Consider the following 12,919-nt stretch of genomic DNA (forward strand, 5'->3'; position numbering starts at 1 on the left):
AGTGTCGTTAATCTTTGGAATTTCAAAAATTTATATTTAAAAAAATTAAAATTAGATTTAATAATTTAATTATAAAAGAAGAAGAATAAAATTTCAATTGAATTATAAAAATATATTGGAGGGCCAGCCCTCCGGGCCGAGCCTAGTTTTTTCACCTCTAACTGTCATTTTTTATTTAAATTTAAAATTTAAAACTTTTTATATTAATTATACATATTTTTATATATTTTTTCTATTTTAATTTATGATTTTTATAATTTTTATATAATGCTTAACTCTTTTTCCACATATCAAGTTCATATAATTTTTCATTTAATTCATTTCCAAATTTTGAATTTATTTTACAATATAAATAATTTTGTTATTTTACAATTTTTTTAATGTTTTTGTTTTCTATGCAACATTAATAGAGCTAAAAAATATCCATGCAAAAAATAGTGGGATATACAACAAAAGAAAAGTAGAGGTCTTTTTACTCATAATATTCAACAAAAGAAAAGTAGTGGAACATTACATGAGTTGTCTGCCACCATAAATGATTAACTTATTCTTCCATTAATTTTTTATTTCGAATTTTAAAAGAAATTACTATTTATTTAATTTTTTATTTCCAAATTCTTTCCCACCATTACAATTTGAAATTTAAAATTGAAATCCAAAATTTGAAATCAATTCAGAATTCGAATTTCAGAAGAGTGAGCAATTCCAATGCAGAAAGCATTTAAAAGAGCTGAGTAATTCAAATGTACAAATCAGTGGGACATTGAATGAGTTGTCTGTCACCATAAATGATTAACTTAATTTTCCATTGATTTTTTATTTCGATTTTTAAAAGAAATTATTATTTATTTAATTTTTTATTTACAAATCCTTTCCCACCATTACAATTTAAAATTTAAAATTGAAATCCAAAATTTGAAATCAATTCAGAATTCGAATTTCAGAAGAATGAACAATTCCAATACACAAAACATTTAAAAGAGCTGAGTAATTGGAGAGCTGAGTAATTCCAATGTACAAATCAGTGGGACATTGAATGAGTTGTCTGTCACCATAAATGATTAACTTAATTTTCCATTGATTTTTATTTTGATTTTTGAAACAAGTTATTATTTATTTAATTTTTTATTTCCAAATCTTTTCCCACCATTACAATTTGAAATTTAAAATTGAAATCCAAAATTTGAATTCAATTCAGAATTCGAATTTCAGAAGAATGAGCAATTCCTATGCAGAAAACATTTAAAAGAGCTGAATAATTCCAATGTACAAATCAGTGGGACATTGAATGAGTTGCCTGCCACCATAAATGATTAACTTAATTTTCCGTTGATTTTTTATTTCGATTTTTAAAATAAATTATTATTTATTTAATTTTTTTTATTTCCAAATCCTTTCCCACCATTACAATTTGAAATTTAAAATTGAAATCCAAAATTTGAAATCAATTCAGAATTCGAATTTCAAAAGAGTGAGCAATTCCAATGCAGAAAGCATTTAAAAGAGCTGAGTAATTCCAATGTACAAATCAGTGGGACATTGAATGAGTTGTCTGCCACCATAAATGATTAACTTAATTTTCCATTGATTTTTTATTTTGATTTTTAAAAGAAATTATTATTTATTTAATTTTTTATTTCCAAATCCTTTCCCACAATTACAATTTGAAATTTAAAATTGAAATCCAAAATTTGAAATCAATTTAGAATTTGAATTTCCAAAGAGTGAGGAATGAGAAAAAAATCGAAATATGTGCATTAAAAATCTCCTAATAACTTTTAAATTTAAAAGTTACATTTTAAATTCTTTATATTAATTATACATGTTTTTAAAAAAAAAAGTAAGTTTTTCTCTTTTAATTTAAAATTTTATATTTTTTAAATTGGTTATACATATCAATTAAAAACGTTTATATTAATTTTTTTTTAAAAAATACTCATACGAAATTTTTTCTTTTTTTAAATTATTTTTTAAGTTAAAATTTTAATTTATTTTCTTTTAAAGTTTATTTTTTTCATTTAATTTCCTAATTTAAATTATATTGTATCAAATATATTTAAATTTTTATAATTTTAAACATTTTTTTTGTTTCATTTATAATTTTCTCTTTTAAATTTTAATTGTGTTTTGGTGAGAAATTGATTTATTAATAAATGGCAGTTAATGGTGTGTTGTTATGTCTAATTCTTTAATCAGTCTTTTAAAATTTCTTTCACGGTATGCTTTATGACATTTACAGAGAATAAACTGAAACGCAGAGCGTTATATACTAGACAAAAATGGCAGTTAACTAATCCAAGATTCATTATAATTGTATTTTAATAAAAATCATTTCTGTTTTGAGTTTCAACAAAAATCTAAAAAGCTTGAAAACTTTTAACTTCTTCTGATGATGAAATCACGAATAAACTAAAACGCGAAGCGTTATATTTATGATTAAACCTCAACGAAAATCTGCAAAAACAATTTGCTGTATTTATTATTTAAAAATGATTTAAAATATTTATGATAATTTTATATTCAAAATGAGAAAAAGTTCTAAAATTTATTAAATAAATTACCTTAATTCTAAAAAAAAATTATGATAATAAATATTATCTGCTATATATAATAACATTCACATGCCAATAAATGTATACATAAAGATATTTAAATTTCTATATACTCATCTAAAACATATTGCTTACCGATGTAAAAATTCACATGGAAAAATGTTTATTATTATTACACTAAAAATTAAAATAAAACTTTATTTTTTGACATCAGAGCTCTCAAGTTAATGCTCAAGAAGTTGAAGACATCATCAAATGACAAGCAAATAAAAGCACCTCTCTTCAACGAAATTACCACAAAAGACAAAAGTAGTACCAAGAGTAAAACATACTCAATCATTTCATATTGAGGGGTTGCTTGTAGAACTCCTGCTGATATTCTTATGGTGAATTACATGGCTAACCAATTCGAGCCTTCCGTGTATCTCGAGCTTTTCAAACTTAATACCTATACATAGCAACCAAATATAAATCAATAAGAGAAAGGAAAACAAAAAAATAGAATGGTGGGTATCAAACGATTAATTTTTTGGTGGCATTGTTAAAAGGTATAACCAACCATTAGTGTGAACAATTTCTCTAAAAACTTGATAGCAAATGCAAAAAAATGGGGCTGGTAGCAGGGGCCAATACTCAAGTGTGAGCACTTGATTCTTTTGACTCTGTGACTGATACATTGTTCAGTAGTAGGTACTCGACTTCATGACTGATAAAACATTTTTACCATTATGTCAAGCTTCCTTATTTATAATTGACAAGGAAGGGGCTGTGATACCAGGTAGACAAATAACATAGATCATTAACCATACCATCTTCTCTTTCCTGCTTCTTCTACTTTTCCTTTGGTGCTGACTTCACCTGGACAACTATATCAAGAGATGCAGTTTAAACAATATTTTTGAATTGTCTACAAAAAATTGACTAAAGGAATAAAACAGGGAAGCTCAGGTCTGCAGTGTCATGAAATAAAAGTTAACAATCAGTAATTCAGTAGAGTGGAAAAATATATTATAAATCAGTGGTAGTTCTTTCATAATGTAACAATATGTAAAGGGATCTGGTGCACGAAGAAAATAATACAGCGAAAATTAAAAAAGGATTAGGTACCTTGTCTAAAAAATAAAATGAAAAATGATAATCTAAAAGGAGATCCAACATCTGAGTTGAAAATAACATAAAAATTAGTAAGAAGGAGGGTAGGGTTGCAGAAGCATACCATCATTTGAATCCAATGGCCAGATATGCTTTGACAATGCTTTATTCATTTGGAACATGTTGATTGAATGGACACCAAAAAGGCACGCAAAGGTTCATCGCAAATGATATTTCGCCTATTATTTGTGTCTTGCAAATTTTTCTCCCTAATATAGGCCCATAATTGCTTAACAACCTAAGGCCAACATTATAAATAGATGCTATAAGGCCAGAAACAGAATTACATTATATACTCACTCTTATAGAAATTCTATGTATTCTTGACTGATAGCAATGGGGTAACTACCTTTACTACCATTTATTTTTACCAAAAAATTAAGAAGAAGAAAGAAAGTATACCAGTGTCCTAGCCATTCCTGGTGCTCCAACGAATTCCTGAAGTTGTGGAGACAGGCTACACAATTTGCAAAAACCACCACCTCTGAAAATAATAAATGTATAAAAGGAAACTATATTTAGTTTAGTAGCTTAAGAATACCTCTGAAAAATGGATCACTTAAGAATAATCACCTTCCAATTAAAAAATGGTAATACCAAAAAATTAGGAAATAAACCATTTATTTGGTTTAGTAGCCCCACACGGTCCAACACAGGTTTATTCCAAGCTCTCTGGCAATGAGATAGCATTGGAAAAAGATCAATTTACCATTCCAAAAATTAATAGAAAGGAATACAATTTTCCAGATTAAAACATGCATCTAAGGTTCGTAATTAGGTATAAAGAATTCAGCAGTTAAACATATATAAAGACAACACTCAAATTTATCGAAGATGGAATCATTTTCATATAAATCACAGAGCTGACAAAGGTTTTAAAAAAAAAGCTTGGACATTTCATGACATGGTACCATAAATGCTTCAGATGCATTCGTATTCATCCAAACTTCTAAAAAATTAGTCACCTTCCGTCTTAAATATTCATGAACCTGGAAAGTAGCAACAGGATATGAATCCATATTTTGTACTCAGTCAGCAAAATCCAAAAAAAAAACAGAGAAAGAGCAATTGCACATTACAACTTTAATTGAAGCTTCAAAAGGAAGTGGAAATGGCGTGAAGAAATTATTGAAAAATAATAATAAAAAATGGAAGAAAGAGGAGATAACCATATACACTCAAAAAAATGGCGCGAAGAATATCTTCAAAGAAATCAGAGATTCTAATGCTTCTAAGCATATCCACTCAAACTCGATTTAATTTGCAAAACGCAAAGGAACACTATAAGATGCAAAAAGAACAACAAAAAATGAGAAAAAATTGATTAAATCTGCACGAAAAGAGAACGACGAAGAACAGGAGAAAGAAAAAGGATGTGTTTTTGCACTGATATGGAAGCTAGAAAAAAAATAACACGAAGAACAGGAGAAAGAAGAATATGTGAAAATAAGTGAAACGACTACAAAAAATGAGAAGGCGTGTAGGTTTTGTTAAACGTTTAACAATTTCAATGGAGAAAGGAGGTGAACATTAATTGAGTTGTCAGTTTTTTAAAATTAAATTTAAATTTTGAACTCCAAATTTAAAATTTGAAAGTGAGATGAGTTGTGTGCCAATACAAATGAGAACAAATCTGCACCATTGAATTGAGATAGCAAATCGTGTCCATCGATTTTGAGTCCAGATTATAATTTGTTTTATAATTTTTTTATTCCATGAATTACCAAAAAAGGAAACTTTTTGAATTTGTGTAGTGTGAAAGCAAACCTGAAAGTAAAGGAGAAACAGACACGTGGCAGAAGTTTCCCAAGAATGGGTTTGTCTTAGAATATAAGATGATACCTCATTCTACTCTAATGATACACATAATGGCATTGCTTACTTTCTGAAAAGATTAGCATGAAAATAAATATACAAACTATAATCAATCCAGCCACTTTAGTGAAAAATATCATTCTCTCAAAATATTTTTATAATAAGAAAGTAATATCATGAATAATAAATATAAGTTCAGACCTTTATGGTTCTTCATTAAGACATACTCAAATCTTTACGGCTTACGGGTTCTACCCAAACCTTTGTGGATTTATATATACAAACATATAAAGGAATATGTATTATTTAACTGAAATGACTAATGCTCAAACCTTTCTGAGCGCCCAAACCTTTGTAGGTTCTATATGTGAAAAGTTCTGTATGACAAAACTCAAGTCATGATAAGACATCTCTTACCCTACAAATCCTCTTGTGCTCACATCAGAATCATTCAGTAAAAGATTACATATTCATTAAAATTCACTTGATACCAAAGGAATTTCTTAGTTCTATAATTCTATTGATTCTAAATCATTTTCATAACTAATATAAATAAATTAATGAAATATACAAAATCATAGATAGCAGATAAACCAAAAGAGTAGAAGAGATTCATAAAAAAATATTTGGACAGAATGACGACATCTTCATAACTAACAAAACTAGGAAAACATGTTTGTCCTTTTAAAGGATATATCTTTGTTTCATTTTAAATGGAACGACATCGTTTTGATGCTTAATTGGTAATTTTTACATCCTCTCTCCCCTATAAAATTAGGAAAAGAGAGAAAGTGAGAGAGAATATAAAAAAGTCACCAATTTACATCAAAATGGCGTCATTTATTTAAAATGACTCAAAATTATATCCTTTAAAAGGACAAACATTTTTCCCTAAAATTATCAACCTTAAATAAAAAATAGATGAAAGTAAAAATGAGATTCTCTCCCAATATTACCTTCTTCTTTTTTTATTTTTCTCACTTTCTTCTTTCTGTCTGTCACCCTTTCTCTCTTTTTTTCCTTTCCTTTTTTTTTCTCCCTCACTGTCTCGCTTTTCACTTTCTCTCTATATTTCTTTCCCCTGGCTTCTTCTTTATTCTCTCGGTTTCCTTCTTTTCTTTCTACTATTTTTCCATTTTCGTCGTTAGGAGGTTATATAAAATACCTACGTATAATCATTACTTTTCAGATAAAATCTTACTAAGTATCATCATCAGATAAAATTTCGGAGTCTCTTTGGGTGCCTGCATGTGTTATTGATATTTTTTTTATACATGCATACAATGCTAAATGCACCAGCTAATTACATAACATCAATTAGTATGGTGCTTTAAGCGTCCACTTGTGACCCAACATGGCACATTTTGCACCACTATCAATTTATATGATGGTGTTTTTTGCCCCACCCTTAGAGACAAAGTGGCGCTTTAGGCGCCACTGTTATCTTCTTCTTTTTTCTCTTCTTTTTTCTTCCTCTCTCACGCGTTGCCCGCGCCCTTCTATATACATATTGGCATTTTTTTGTGCCAACCTCATCGCAGCGCCTTTTTGCCGCACTCTTCACCTTTTTTTATTTTTTTTCTCTATTACATTTTTTCCTCTCTTAAATAAAATTTTGTTTCCAAAATATCGATATATCTTCTACAAAAATATTTCTTAATAACTTTGTTCAATTATTTAAAATTCACCACGCTTCCATTTCGACATATCTTCTAGAAAAATTTTAAATAACTTATTCAATTATATGTAATCCACAAAATGGGCTACTAACTATTTTATACTAAGATTATATCTATTATAGACAAATAAACTAAATTTATCTCAAATAACTTACCTTTGATTTAAAGAGAATAATTCCTACAAACTTGAAATATAGTTATCTTTTTTCTAGCAGGACTGAAAACTTCAAGATGAGAAGGCAGAATGGAAATTGATAACTTACACCAAGTTTAAATTGCTTCCTATCCACTGAGAGTAAAAAGTCTTCCTTTTGTTACATATTGATTAGATGAATTTTGACCTTGATTTTGAGGGCATTGCCTCATCCGGTGTCTTGACTTTTTGCACTTAAACATACATCTTTTATTGCTAGGCATTCTACAACATGATTTTTCTTGCACTTAGGACATTCCTGAATCTGAGAATTCATCCGTCTTTCATTTCCTCTTCCTTCATTGCCAGCAAAGTTGTTTCCTGAGTCCTGTGCTTGTGGAAAGCTCTCTTCGTCGTTGTCATCATTCTTCGTTCTCCGACTTTTACCTCTGGCTTTCTCCCTTGCCTCCTCAGCTTCCTTCATGCTTGCTTCAATGTCTCTGCACCTGTTTATTAGTGATGAAAAGTTTCTTATTTCATGTCCTATTATCATACTTTTAAGTTCATGTTTTAATCCAAATTCAAACTTAATTGTCAACCATTATTTATTAGGTTGATTCTGTATATAATTGGAATATATGGATAGTTCCTCAAATTTTGCCACATATTAACCAACAATCATATTTCCTTGTTTTAATTTAAGGAATTCTATCTCTTTCTTGTTTTGTACGCTTTGTGGAAAATATTTTTCCAAAAAGACATCTTTAAATGTTGTCCAAGTAATCTATGTTCCTTGACTTTGAAAATACCTTATGGTATTTGTTCACCATTATTCTGCTTCTCCAATGAACATATATAAGGCAAAATTTACCCGATGAATAATAAGACAATCCATTACCATAAATATTTTCTCAAGTTCTTTTACCTATTCCATAGTTGCCTTAGGGTTATAGTCTCTACGAAAAGTGGAAGGTTTATGCTTACAGAATTCAGTTAATCCTTTGTAATCATGATTAGGTCCTCCCTGAGCATTTGTAAATCTAGATCCACTTTCACTTTTAGAGTTATGGGTATGGTTTCTGGTTACACGAGCCTCCCTCATCTCCTGAATAATTTGCTGATTTGTTACAGTCTGTTCTCTAAGAGGTTCTGCCACTCGAGTAAATGCATCAGTTACTGGGTTAACTTCTGGTTCATAAAATCATTTAGTAAAAGATTACATATTTAGTTAATATCCACTTGGTACCAAAGCAATTTCTTAGTTCTATGGTCTTGATTCTAAATCATTCTCATAACTAATATAAATAAATTAATGAAATCCATAAAATCAAAGATAGCAGATAAATCAAAAGAGTAGAAGTGATTCATAAAAAAATATCTGAATAAAATAATGGCACATTCATAACTTTTAAAAATATTAACCTTAAATATAAAATAGATGAAAGCAAAAGAATGAGGTTCTCTCCCAATATTACCTCCATCTTTATTTTTCTCACTTTCTTCTTTCTATATGTCACTCTTTCTCCTTTCTCCTTCTTCTATTTTTTTTCCTTTCTTTTCTTTTTCCCTCACTGTCTTGCGTTTTCACTTTCTCTTTCTATTTCTTTCCCTTGGCTTCTTCTTTCTTCTCTCGGTTTCCTTCTTTTCTTTCTACTTTTTTCCATCTCCTTCATCAGGATGTTGTATATATATATATATATATATATATATATATATATATATATATATATATATATATATATATATATATATATATATATAAACATGTTTAAAAAATACCTGACTATATATAATCATTACTTTTCGGATAAAATCTTACTAAGTATCATCATTAGATAAAATTTTTGAGTCTTCTTAGGGTGCCTACATGTCTTACTGATTTTTTTTATACACGCTTACAACACTAAATGCGCCAGCTAATTACGCAACATCAATTAGTACGGCGCTTTAAGCGCCCACTTGTGACACAACTGATGAATCAAAGTGATGATGTGGATGCAACGTACACTTGATGATTCCACGTCAACATAGTTTTGATGATAACAAAGAGGAATGCTCAAGGACAAAGCAACATCCAAAAGAAACTCAAAAGTGAAAGCATGCAAGCACCAAGTCTCAAGCATCAATCCAAGTCCAAAATCTCAAATGGTATATTCATTTAGGACTTAGGAAAAATGTGTAAAGGTGTATAAATTCTAGCAATGCATGAGCTCAAGTTCATTCATCACTCATATATTTCAAAAGCATGCATCCTTAAAGAAATATCAAAACAAAAGGTTTGACTCATCCAAAATTGATTTGAAAAAGGTACCTACATGATTTAAACGCTTCAAGACAGTTTCCATAACCAACTTCATGAATCACAAGTCATAAAAACCTTTTTAAAAGAAAAGAAACTCAGAATATGAACAAAAAGGATGCTGTCATGAAATATTCGGATATTGCACTGAGAATATCCGGATACAATATTCGGATATCCATATCCGGATATGAGCCTGATAAATATCCGGATATGTACGGATTACAACGGCTATAAACGGCTAGTTTTCAAAGGAGGTGCCAATATAAATACCCACATCAGTCATAATGAACAGTACACGACCATAGATCAATTATTGAAGCTTTGTTACTCTTTCTAGCCTATTATTGCTCATTAATCACTTACTTTGATCATTGCATACACTTGAGCTCATCTTTCCTTTGAAGTTATACATCTCTTAGTTCTTCAATTTGTGCAATCTGTACTTTGAGAGTACTTAGCCACTTTTAATCACCTCAATCTTACTTCTTGATTTGAGAGGGGAGTGAACCCTATACTTGAGAGGTCACCAAATTCCTAAGTAAATTTGGAGTGAAAAATTGTGAGGCATCAAGAGCCCGAAGTCTTGAAAGTTTGTAGAGGTTTGTCAAGCACCCTCAAGCTTGATAGTTAGTGAAAAGAATTGATCGAGCGGCTTCAGTTTTGACGTAGGTCACGGTAGTGGTGACCGAACCAGGATACATCTAATTTGCAATTTCTCTAACCTTTACCTCCTTACTTTATTATTGAAATTGCATCTTTAGATTGTCTTTATCCATTCGCTTGCTTACTTTGTTAATCTCTACACTTGCTCTCACACTTAGATTTTTCCTTATTAAGTCACTTTATTGAAGAAATAGTCTTTAAAATATCAAAGGAGGCACTTTGCGAAAAGATTTTGTAAAACTCAATTCACCTCCCCTCTTGAGTGTTGAAGCCACTTGTCCAACAACAACATGGCACATTTTGCATCACTGTCAATTTATATGATGTAGTTTTTGACGCCACCTTAGAGACAAAGTGGCGCTTTAGGCGTCACTGTTATCTTTTTTTCTTTTTCTTCTTCCTCTGTCTCTGGCGCTACGAGCACCCTTCTAAATACATATTGGAACTTTTTGTGCCGCACTGTTCACCATTTTTTTTTTGCTATTACATATTTAATTAAGCAAATGAGGTTTTTTTAAAATTAAAATTAGATGACTAAGTAGTATAGATATTAAAAAAAAAAATCACGAATTTCATATGTAGCCACTCAGCTATCAAATTATGATATTCAAAATGGTTGTTGAACTTATATTTTTTAAATTTTATACTAATACAAGCAGTGTCGGAGCCACGATGGGGTAGTGGGGCCTTGGCCCAAGCTAAATTTCAAAAATTAGCGATGGTTTCTACGTGGCTAGTTTGTAGGTTTATTTTCAAAACATATGGCTAAATAACCATGGCCTGGACCCGGGCTGGATTGCTACACTGGCTATGCCACTGAATATGAGTAAAGAACAAAAATGATTACATAAATAATAATTTTATTATATTTATAATTAATAAAGTTACTAAAAAATATTATTATCTTAATTTTAATTTAAGATTGGTATTTTTATGCAAATATCATATGTTATTTGTTGGTCGTATCTTATATTATAATTTTTTAAAATTTATCAAATTTATATATTAGCGTCTTATGGTACAGTCGTACAGGTATCTATGTCTAGTCTATATTCGTGGGGAATTTTAACTTTTAGGGGGCGTTTGGTAGAGGAGAAAAAAAAAATTATCCGGGAATCTTGATTTTCAGAAATATGATGAAAACATTCAGTTTACGATAATATCCGAAAATTAAAAATTTAGAAAAATTCAGTTTTCCGGAAATCCTAAAAAATTAAGAAGCGGAAGAAATTTATTTTTCCTTTTGGTGGTAAATGGCAGCATGGTATGATTAGTGTTTATTGGTCACTTTGGTTGCGATTCATTGATTAGCAAGTGAACCCCAAATGGAAAGAAATGACACAATCAATCAGAAAATAGCTTCAACGTCAACATCAACATCAATTATACCTTTATCCCAAATTAATTGAGGTTGATGGTAGATGAGCCCAAATAAAAGATACGAAAAGGTTGAAAAAAGATAAGATTATATATATATATATAGAGAGAGAGAGAGAGAGATAGGATCCTTTGACACTAGTGAGTGGCGAACCCAGGAAATTTTATTTATGTCTGCACATTTAGTGGCGTTGAATTTTTTTTAATTTTTTTTAAATACATTAAAAAACAAAGAAAAAACAAAAAAAAAACTTCAACTTAACATAAAAATAATAATAATCAAAAGTCAACTAAGCTATCATAATTTCAAGCAATGATTATTTGTTAAGATTTTTATTTGTATAGCGATGCAGAATAATCTTGCCCTATTTTTATTATTATATTAATATTAAATATAATTATATATCACAAGTGAGGGCAAATTTTTTTACATTTTGAGTTGGACAACAATTCATAGAAACTCTTATAAGTTTCAATATTTTTGGTTGCAAAGCCAACTTTATACCTAAAAGGTGCATGGCTAGACATTTTCTACAGCACACTAGCCAACAACCAAATGTTTACTCCTTACTTTTCCATGTGTCCTTAACACTAATTTTAACCTTGGCATATTTTACATTATGAGTTATTCAAATCAACCCTTAATTTTTAGCAAAAAAAATGTTCTCCCAAAAACTTGTGTCTGCAAGTGCCCACACTTGCAATAGTGTGGGTCCGCCCCTGACACTAGTGTCAACTTTGAAATTTGACACCTCACCTGAGAGTCATTAGATAAAAAAAGATCAACGACTCTGATTTGTAAGCATGTGACACCATTGATCTTTTCTGATCTAATGGCTCTCATATGAGGTGTCAAATGATTCTACCTTATATATATATATATATATATATATATATATATATATATATATATATATATATAAGTAATAAAAGAAGGGGGGAAAGAAGAAGAGGAGAAATGAAGAGGAAAAGGACTAAAAATGACCATCTGGAATATAGGAATAATAACATGTCTAACCCTCCACCATGCTTATAGCTTTTCTCCATTCCATTCTAAGGCACACCGTATACCAATCTATATCTCACTTCATTAAGTCTTGTTTTACTACTTTCTCCTAAATAAGTTTCGGTCTATCTCTACATTTCTTTGTGTTGAGCTATTGATAACAAACTTTTATTTTTACGAAACCATCCTGAGCCTTCTCATAAAATAGCTTGACTTATTAAAATATAGCAATGCAATATA

This window comes from Gastrolobium bilobum, unplaced genomic scaffold, assembly GCF_033153095.1.
Source record: "Gastrolobium bilobum isolate Gb01-03AN ecotype WA unplaced genomic scaffold, APGP_CSIRO_Gbil_v1 utg4031, whole genome shotgun sequence".
Classification (NCBI taxonomy): Eukaryota; Viridiplantae; Streptophyta; class Magnoliopsida; order Fabales; family Fabaceae; genus Gastrolobium; species Gastrolobium bilobum.